Here is a 10,859-nt window from a genome sequence, read left to right as displayed (position 1 = left end):
TTTTGTGGGTGATTGTTCCTGTCTCTGTGTTAGTGTTCACCAGACAGGCTGTATAGGTTTTCACGTTCCGTTTTGTTGTTTTTTTGTATATTAAGTTATTTCATGTATCACTATTTTTTCATTAAAGATCATGAGTAACCACCACGCTGCATTTTGGTCCGGCTCTTCTTCAACAGACGAACGCCGTTACAGAATCACCCACCACACCCGGACCGAGCGGCGTGGTAACAGGCAGCGACAGCAGGAGCAGCGAAAGGAGGATGAATTGTTCGGAGAAGGACCCTGGGATCAGCCGGGAGAATATCGCCGTCCCAAAGAAGAACTGGAGGCGGAAAGAGCTGAGAGACGCTAAGAGCTGAGAGACGCTGGTATGAGGAGAAACAACAGCGGCAGCAGGAGCTACAATATCGGGACTACACTACTTGGGAGGAAATAGACAGGTGGGCAGTCGACCCAGAGAGAGTGCCGGAGCCTGCCTGAGATTCGCTGGAGCAGTGCGAAGAGGGCTATAGGAGAATGGAGTTGGAGAGACAATCACGACGGCGCAGAAGAAAGCCCGTGAGTCAGCCCCAAAAATTTATTGGGGGGGTCTCAGAGGGAGAGTGGCAGAGTCAGGAGATAGACCTGAGCCAACTCTCCTTGTTAATCGTGAGGAGCCAAGGAGGAGACCAGAACCAGAGCCGGTGTTAGAGGTGAGCGAAGCAGAGACTGTGAAGGAGTTAATGGGGAAAGTGGAGTGGAGAGTAATGAGGGAGTTGCTAGCTTGGTGCTTTAGGTACAAGATTCGTCCGACGGAGCGTGTCGGGGATTTGAAGGCACCTGGGTCAGCGCTCCATACTCGTCCTGAGGTGCGTGTTAGTCGGCTGGTGAAAAATGTGCCAGCCTCACGCACTAGGCCTCCTGTGTACCTACCTAGCCTTGCACGTCCTGTGCCAGTCCTGCTCTCAGGCTCTCCAGTACACCTTCACGGTCCAGTCCATCCTGTGCCACCTTCACATACCAGTCCTCCGGTGGCAGCTCCCCGCACCAGGCTTCCTGTGCGTGTTCTCAATTCAGTACCACCAGTTCCAGCACCACGCACCAGGCCTTCAGTGCGCCTCGCCTGTTCAGCGCAGCCAGCGCTTTCCCCCTCTCCTGCGCTGCCGGAGTCTCCCGTCTGTTCAGCGCAGTCAGCGTTTTCCTCCTCTCCTGCGCTGTCGAAGTCTCCCGCCTGTTCAGCGCTTCCAGAGCCTTCCTCCTCAACAGCGCTGCCGGAGCCTCCTGCCTGTTCGGAGCAGCCTGTGCTGCCAGACTGCATGGAGCAGCCAGAGCTGTCAGCCTGCATGGAGCAGCCTGAGCTGTCAGACTGCATGGAGCAGCCAGAGCTGCCAGTCTGCATGGAGCAGCCAGAGCTGTCAGCCTGCATGGAGCAGCCAGAGCTGCCAGTCTGCACAAAGCTGCCAGTCTGCATGGAGCAGCCAGAGCTGCCAGTCTGCATGGAGCAGCCAGAGCTGTCAGTCTGCATGGTGCAGCCAGAGCTGCCTGTCTGCATGGAGCAGCCAGAGCTGCCAGTCTGCATGGAGCAGCCAGAGCAGCTAGATCCGCCAGTCAGCCATGATCTTCCAGATCTGCCAGTCAACCAGTCTCTTCCAGATCTGCCAGTCAACCAGAATCTTCCAGATCCGCCAGCCAGCCAGGATCTACCGGAGCCAACTACCTGCCTGAGCATCATCTCAGTACTGGGCTTCCTCTCAGTACTGGGCTTCCTCTCAGTACTGGGCTTCTCCTCAGTACTGGGCCTTCCCTCAGTCCCAGGATTCCCCTCAGTCCCGAGCTGCCCCTCAGTCCCGAGCTTCCCCTCAGTCCCGAGCTGCCCCTCAGTCCCGAGCTGCCCCTCAGTCCCGAGCTGCCCCTCAGTCACGAGCTGCCCCTCAGTTCAGTGGGGTTCTGGGTGAGGACTATTAGGCCATGGTCGGCGGCGAGGGTGGATTATCCCAGGACGCGAAGGGGAGGAACTATGACATTAATGGAGTGGGGTCCACGTCCCAAGCCGGAGCCGCCACCATGGACAGACGCCCACCCGGACCCTCCCTATGGTTTTGAGGTGAGTCCGGGAGTCCGCACCTTGGGGGGGGGGGTTCTGTCACGCCTTGGTCATAGTATTTTGTGTTTTCGTTATATATTTGGTCAGGCCAGGGTGTGACATGGGTTTATTTTGTTGTATTTCGTATTGGGGTTTTGTAGGCATTGGGATTGTGGCTGAGTAGGGGTGTAGCATAGGTTTGGCTGCCTGAGGCGGTTCTCAATCAGAGTCAGGTGATTCTCGTTGTCTCTGATTGGGAACCGTATTTAGGTAGCCGGGGTTTCACTGTGTATTTTGTGGGTGATTGTTCCTGTCTCTGTGTTAGTGTTCACCAGACAGGCTGTATAGGTTTTCACGTTCCGTTTTGTTGTTTTTTTGTATATTAAGTTATTTCATGTATCACTATTTTTTCATTAAAGCTCATGAGTAACCACCACGCTGCATTTTGGTCCGACTCTCCTTCAACAGACGAACGCCGTTACAAATACTTTGTAAAAGCACCTTTGGCAGCAATTACAGCTGTGAGTCTTTCTGGCTAAGTCTCCAAAGAGCTTTCCACTTCTGTATTAGGCAACATTTGCCCATTATTCTTCTCAAAATTCTTCAAGCTCTGTCAAATTTGTTGTTGATCATTGCTAGACAACCATTTTCAGGTCTTGCCATAGATTTTAAAGTAGATTTAAGTCAAAACTGTAACTCGGCCACTCCGGAACATTCACTGTGTTCTTGATAAGCAACTCCAGTGAAGATTTGGTCTTCTGTTTTAGGTTATTGTCCTGCTGAAAGGGGAATTTATATCCCAGTGTCTGGTGGAAAACAGACTGAACCAGGTTTTCCTCTAGGATTTTGCGTGTGCTTAGCTCCATCCTAAAAAACTCTCCAATCCCTTAATGATTACAAGCATACCCATAATATGATGTAGCCACCACTATGCTTGAAAATATGGAGAGTGGTACTCAGTAATGTGTTGTAATGGAGTTGCTCCAAACATAACACATTTTTTGCAGTATTACTTTAGTGACTTGTTGCAAACAGGATGCATGTTTTTGAATATTTTTATTCTGTACAGGCTTCCTTTTCACTTTGTCAATTACTGTAGTAATGTTGGAGTAACTACAATGTTGTTGATCCATCCTCAGTTTTCTCCTCAGTTTTCTCCTATCACAGCCATTAAACTCTGTAACTGTTTTAAAGTTTATTGACCTCATGGTGAAATCCCTGAGCGATTTCCTTCCTCTCCAGCAATTGAGTTAGGAAGGACACCTGTATCTTTGTGGTGAATGGATGTATTGATACACCATCCAAAGTGTAATTAATGACTTTACCATGCTCAAAGGGACATTCAATTTCAGCTTTTTTATTTTTGCCTATCTACCAATAGGTGCCCTTCTTTGCAAGGCATTGGAAAACCTCCCTGTTCTTTGTGGTTGAATCTGTGTTGGAAATTCACTGCTCGACTGAGGGACCTTACAGACAATTGTATGTGTGGAGTACAGAGATGAGGAAGTCATTCAAAAATCATGTTAAACACTATTATTGTGGTGCAGTGGTCTAAGGCACTGCATCACAGTGCTATATGTGTTACTACATACTCGGGTTCATTCCCGGGCTGTGCCACAACCGGGTGTCCCATAGGGCGGAGCACAATTGGGCAAGCGTCATCCGGATTAGGGGAGGGTTTGGCCGGTGGGGCTTTACTTGGCTCATCTCGCTGTAGCGACTCCTTGTGACGGGCCAGGTGCCTGCGTCTGACCCCGGTCGCCAGTTGATCGGTGTTTCCTCCGACACATTTGTGCGGCTGGCTTCCGGGTTAAGCTGGCCGGTGTTAAGGAGGGCGGTTAGGCGGGTCATACTTCTACTTTTTTTCTTACTATTATTGCCCTTCCATGCAACCTATTATGTGACTTGTTCAGCAAATATTTACGACTGAAATTATTTAGGCTTCCCATAACCAAAGGGTTGAATACTTCGAAAAAAAATATTCCACTTTGAACATTATGGGGTCTCGTGTAGGCCAGTAACAAAAAAATAGAAATCCCAAAAATCATCCACAATTGCTGCAGCAAGCATAGCTGCTCATCTTTCCGCATCCATTTTTGTTATTAACAGAAACAAACCGAAATGGAACGCTCGCTGCCAGTGTTCGCAAATGGAAGCTTTGTTGAATGCACCTCTGGTCTGACAAACAGCGCTGTAGCCCTGCCACTTTCTACTGCAGATGCAGAAGGCCCTATGTTTCTATCTTAAACAGACAGATTTTTATAGGGGGTTAATCTCAATACATAAATTAGCTTCAAGACACATTTCTTTAGTAGCTGAATATGTCTTCACTAGAGTGTGGAGATCGCACTGAAGGCGATCATAGCTATCTTGGCAGCCATGACATGCTAAGCTAGTGTGATCAGGCGTTTCTGTTGGAAACACTTAATCTGAAAAATGGCCGTCATGTTTTCCAAAAGACTGATCACCTGACCAATATCTATGCTTGGATTGGATTCCTTCACATTTCCCACTAGGTGGCACTGCGGCTAGACTACAAGTGTAGACAGAGCGGGTGTTGCGCTACTATCTAATGAGCGGAAATGGGGGTATAAAAAAAAGCTAGCCAGTTACGGTTTCAGAGTGTTACAACAATGCTTTATTGTTATTTCTTAGTGCTTTTAAACATGATCCCCAATGGGCTGATATGCTCTTATTTTGGAATGGATCCCACAGCTGCAGTGATTCACTTGTCCCACATCCTGGCTGAATCTACTCCACTACCAGACCCAGAATACACATGAAAAAGGATGAAGAACACAGACCAGGATAGTGTTTATTAGGCACAAAATGGATTGAAACAACGCTTTCCATTGCATACCCTAATGAACATGACTCAGGCTTTTGACAGCTTGGTCTTACCTTACCTGTACCGTTACCAGATATATTGTGGAATATAGGGGGTTGGTTGCACTGGGAGAACAAAATTAGATCAAATGTACTGTGTATAATTATACAGGACTAATTTAGCTGATTATAAACCAATTTAAAGTAACCTACGTCATGTGTGTGTTGGTGGGGGGGATTTACATATACTATTTGTGGGGGCGGGCATGTGTCACTGCATGGAGCCTATTTAAGTTTTGTGTTCCTCATCCAGTACTGCTGCAGTTACCAGGATCTCTCTTTCTCCCTCTCCGTCACATTCGGTTATTCTGTCTCACTCCATCAGGTAAGAATCAAACTAATAATCACTATGTGGTCATTCTCTTGGCTAATAACCCTTTTCATTCTCTTGACTGATCTCAGACCGGTTTTTCTGAGTGAAACAGAACTTCTCTGTAGGTGAAAGAGTTGTTCTGTATTTCAAAAGCTACAAGATAAGGAACAGTGGCACTTTAAAGATAAAAAAACAAGAAAATAATTACTCTGAAGTTATTCTGACTGTCTTCTCTTCATCCTTGTTGGATGTCTACCACAGAGATGTGTGTCGCCAGCTGCTCCAGGTGTGTGGGTGTGTCCCTTGTTCCCATGGCATTTGTGTGCATGCTGGCCAATGGCCTGTTGCTGTTGCCAGACCTTCAGGCACGCTACCTGTTGGACGGTCACGTGACCAGAGAGGCCCGGTGGGGCACAGGCCTGTGGGCCTCTGGATTCCTGGTGAGACAACAATGCTGTGTGTGTGTGTCCTAATAAGGTCATGACATGACAGTCATCATGACACTCATTCCTGAAAAACCCTGTTGTCCAAAAAAAGGCAGATTGTGGTTTGAGGGTGGATTGTCATGTGTCTAATATGTCTGTTGTCTGTTTTTAAGCTAAATTTAGAGTCAGTCAGTGCTACGATTTTTTTGCAAGTTGTTTCTGCTATTGTTGACAGTAATACTGTAATAACATCAATTATTGGAGGGAAGTGAATGTGTAGCATTCTATTGAATAGCGATTCCATGTAAAAAAATTATATTCTGACCATCACTGAAACATTACATTTTTTAAAACTTGTTTTAATGGTACATTTCATTTAGCTTTTTCTGCTTTTGTCTGTAGGTTCTTATTGGAGCTCGGGGGTTTGTGATTGGCAGCTCAAGGGAAGGCTGCTGTGCATACAGGATAGAGGTGAGGCTGTGGCCTGTTTTCATCCAAATCTGTGCACCTTAGGACCCGCATTAGCTAGGGCGAGGTTACTCATCAAACTAGTCTGGTTCACCAACCGATCCACCTCCATTACATCTTCATGTCCTCTTTGTGAGTATTTTTAACAGTCTTCCATGTATGTATGTGACCTTCCTGTGTTACGCCCCAAATAATCACGAGAGTGATACAGTATTGTTTTCTCAATTCAACTTTTAGTTCAATCTTTACAAAAGTAACACATTACAAAACAACAGAAAACCCATTATACAAATAACACAGAAAAATATCTTATTAACAACGCATTCACAATCGACATAAAATCTCAGTACGATGCTATTCTTCACTTCAACCGAGCAGGGCTAATATTAATATCTTCAAATTTAACTCTAACTTCCTCAAGACGTTACTAAGACACACCTTAAACACTCTTGACATGTTAGCGAGTTATAACATTTAAATTACATTTTTTAAAATCATCAATAAAGTACCTGAAAACTGGGGAGAAATAATCACGAGAGTGATACGGTGTTGTATTCTCAATTCAACTTTTAGTTCAATGAGAAAAGACCGCGATTTCCCCAGGAATATGGGTGGAGACCAGAGCAATCGATCTCCGGCTCATAGATTAAGAGCATTTCGTAGATCACAGATTAACACTTTTAGGCACCACAAAATAAAGTAATCAATATAACGTTTACACATTACTCTCACAATTCGTACCCTTTGACAGGTTTTTAACTTTAACACAATTATATTAATGTTATCAATCTCTATCAACTAATACTGAATGCATCTTTTTAACCTTAGATGTTTTAAGATCCTCACATACTATGAACTTACTAATACTTTTTAATGTATAACAGGCTATGAATATTTCCTCTAACCTGTCACACCTGCTTGGTTGTGGTGTACATCCTGAACTAATTAGAACTAGTCTGGGAGCGATTTTTCCTTTCTATCAAATTCTCATGGGTTATTGGATAGAGACGGAGAGAGAGAGACGGAATAATTAGGAGAGTTTTTGCATTGAAGGTCAGTTGGCCGGAATCAAACCCACACCAACTTCAGATTATATGTATATATTATATGTATACATATTATACTACAGAGATGAGCTCTAACCACTTGCAACCACCCCAGGCCCCCTTTCTATCAAGTTGTAATAGTATGGATCTTCCGCCCTCTTGTGGCCAGATGCTGTGCCAAGTGGGGTGTTCCAGCGTGGCTCTGGCTGCTGCAGCCTTTTGCTGCCTAGTGAGCGCTACAGGACTGGTACAGGGACCACTGTGTCTGCACAACAGCACACAAGGTCTGGCCTGGGAGATGCCACTCAAACCACAGAAAAGCGGGTGAGTGTGTGTGTGTGTGTGTGTGTGTGTGTGTGTGTGTGTGTGTGTGTGTGTGTGTGTGTGTGTGTGTGTGTGTGTGTGTGTGTGTGTGTGTGTGTGTGTGTGTGTGTGTGTGTGTGTGTGTGTGTGTGAGGGGGGAAGGGGGTCCTCAATTGCTCAAAATCAGTTTCGAGAACCTAGGTGTGGTCTTAAGTAGAACAACAATGATCAAATTCCCACTGACACTGTGTAGTTGCACAATTACCAGTAATAATTTTCTACACTTTGTACAGCTTGTGTTCACTAGTTCTATGTGTTATGAATGTCAATTTAGTTTAACTTTGTCTTTGTAGAGATCCCATCTACCTGTTTGATAGAACATTATGGCCGGCGGCCTGCGAGGAGCCACGCAACGTTGTTCAATGGAATGTAGTGCTGTTTTCTGTTCTCATGGCAACCAGTGGACTGCAGGCCGTCCTTTGTGCAGCACATACAATCAATGCTATCCTGGGCATAATATTTGGGCCAAGATTCTGCAAAAACCAGGTGAGGTGTGTGTGTGTGTGTGTGTGTGTGTGTGTGTGTGTGTGTGTGTGTGTGTGTGTGTGTGTGTGTGTGTGTGTGTGTGTGTGTGTGTGTGTGTGTGTGTGTGTGTGTGTGTGTGTGTGTGTGTGTGTGTGTGTGTGTGTGTGTGTGTGTGTGTGTGTGTGCGTGTGCGTGCGTGTCCTTTCACTCACTGTTAGTCTGAATGTGTGTTACAGGTCAGTCCAGCTTGAGGACATCATCCAGGAACCTAATTAGGAGCAGGAATGAAGGACCTCCCGAATGAAGTACTGTAGTTACTAGATGCTGATCTTAGGTCAGTTTTACATATTTCCCCCTAATGGATGAGGTCAGGATTGCAGAGGTTTAGCTGATCCTGGATCTATGCTTACAGGCAGCTTCTACCACCGCTGAACATTGGTTCTGGCCACCAGTCAGCATTTCACGAACTAAGAAGCAGACTTGCACTTTAAAGAAAAAATCATAAAATAGCATATACTTAATATGATTTTATTATGTTTTGATAAGCTAACAGAGTAAAACAGGGAGACACAAAAGGAAGATTTAGAAGAGGATAGAGGTAGATGGGATGGGGACAAGCTGTTTTGGAGTTTGGAGTTTTATATACCTAGATGATACCATTCAGACAGCGGTCTCTACACTTTGCTTGCAAGTTGGCACTTATTGTTGACAGTATGTAAACGTTATTATATTGCAAACATTATTTATGTGTGTGTACTGCTGAACAATTGTGAAGCTGTGATCTTATATATAGTCATTTTGTTATTTATATTAATGCCATAGTCTATTAATTTCATGAAGTGTGATCAAACCTACATCCTTTAGTGGGGTGCAGGGCCAAAGAATGTTGGTATGAAAGAAATAGAGCCCGCACACTCAAGATCAATCACATACCTTTATTCACATCAAAACAAATCCAATTGTATTGTTCACATACACATGGTTAGCAGATGTTATTGTGAGTGTAGCGAAATGCTTGTGCTTATAGTTCCGACAGTGCAGCAATATCTAACAATTCCACAGCAAATACCTAAAACACACAAATCTAAGTTAAGGAATGGAATAAGAATATATAAATACATGGATGAGCAATGTCAGAGCGGCATAGGCAAGATGCAATAGATAGTATAGGATACAGTGTTTACATATGAGATGAGTAATGTAAGATATGTAAACAATATTAAAGTGGCATTATTAAAGTGACTAGTGTTCCATTTTTTAAAGTGGCCAATGATTTCAAGTCTGTATGTAGGCAGCAAGCCTCTCTGTGCTAGTAATGGCTGTTTAACAGTCTGATGGCCTTGAGATAGAAACTGTTCTTCAGTCTTTCGGTCCCAGCTTGATGCACATGTACTGACCTAGCCTTCTGGATGGTAAGCAGGATGAACAGGCAGTGGCTCGGGTGGTTGTTGTCCTTGATCTTTTTGGCCTTCCTGTGACATCGGGTGCTGTAGGTGTCCTGGAGAGCAGGTAGTTTGCTCCCGGAGAGGAGTTGTGCAGACCCTGCTGTTGTGGGCGGTGCAGTTGCCATACCAGGCGGTGATACAGCCCAACAGGATGCTCTCAATTGTGCATCTGTAAAAGTTTGTGAGGGTTCTAGGTGGCTGGTGCTGTTGCACCTTCTTCACCACACTGTCTGTGTGGGTGGACCATTTCAGTTTGTCGGTGATGTGTATGCCGAGGAACTTAACTTTCTACCTTCTCCACTGCTGTCCCATTGATGTGGATAGGGGCGCACCCTCTGCTGTTTCCTGAAGTCACTATCATCTCCTTTGTTTTGTTGACGTTGAGTGAGAGGTTATTTTCCTAACACCACACACACCTCCTCCCTTTAGGCTGTCTCGTCGTTGTTGGTAATCAAGCCTACTATGGTCCTCCCGAGTGGCGCAGTGGTCTAAGGCACTGCATCGCAGTGCTATCTCTGCCACTAGAGATCATGGGTCCAGGCTCTGTCGCAGCTGGCCGTGACCAGGAGACCCATGGGGCGGCGCACAATTGGCCCAGCGTCGTCTGGTTTAGGGGAGGGCTTGGCTTCCCGGGATGTTCTTGTCCCATCGTGCTCTAGCGACTCCTGTGGCGGGATGGGCGCAATGCAAGCTGACACAGTCGCCTGGTGTACAGTGTTTCCTCCGACACATTGGTGCGGCTGGCTTCTGGGTTAAGCGTGTATTGTGTCAAGAAAAAGTGCAGCTTGGCTGAGTTGTGTTTAGGAGGAGGCACAGCTCTCTACCTTCGCCTCTCCCGAATGCGTACAGGAGTTGCAGTGATGAGACAAGACTACCAATTGGATACCATGAAGTTGGGTAGAAAAAGGGGTAAAAAAAAAAAATAATAATATTCAAGCCAACTGTTGTGTCATCTGCAAACTTGATGATTGAGTTGGAGGCGTGCATGCCCACGTGGTCATGGGTGAACAGTGAGTACAGGAGGAGGCTGAGCACACACCCTTGTGGGGCCCCAGTGTTGAGGATGAGCGAAGTGAAGATGTTGTTTCCTACCTTCAACACCTGGGGGCGGCCCCAGTCCAGGACCCACCAATTGCACAGGGCGGGGTTGAGACCCAGGGCCTCAAGCTTAATAGTGAGCTTGGAGGGTATTATGGTGTTGAATGCTGAGCTATAGTCAATGAACAGCATTTTTACATAGGTATTTCTCTTGTTCAGATGGGATAGGGCAGTGTGCAGTGTGATGGCGATTGCATCGTCTGTGGACCTATTGGGGCGGTAAGCAAATTGAAGTGGGTCTGGGGCAGGCCTGGGCAACTCCAGTCCTCGGGGGCCTGATTGGTGTCG

At 46.0% G+C, this 10,859-nt stretch overlaps 1 long non-coding RNA gene across 1 annotated transcript; it reads left to right on the top strand.

Annotated features, from left to right (window-relative positions):
- The first annotated feature begins 5,961 nt into the window (after positions 1-5,961).
- On the top strand, positions 5,962-9,094 carry LOC123992425. Its single transcript, XR_006831244.1, has 4 exons — positions 5,962-6,157; positions 7,370-7,524; positions 7,857-8,049; positions 8,265-9,094. It is a non-coding gene; the product is annotated as an uncharacterized LOC123992425 (long non-coding RNA).
- Positions 9,095-10,859: the final 1,765 nt, after the last annotated feature.

The sequence above is a fragment of the Oncorhynchus gorbuscha genome, linkage group LG13 (genome assembly GCF_021184085.1).
Source record: "Oncorhynchus gorbuscha isolate QuinsamMale2020 ecotype Even-year linkage group LG13, OgorEven_v1.0, whole genome shotgun sequence".
NCBI lineage: Eukaryota > Metazoa > Chordata > Actinopteri > Salmoniformes > Salmonidae > Oncorhynchus > Oncorhynchus gorbuscha.
The sequence above is the reverse complement of the archived record's forward strand: the minus strand, read 5'-3'. Positions and strand labels throughout refer to the sequence as shown.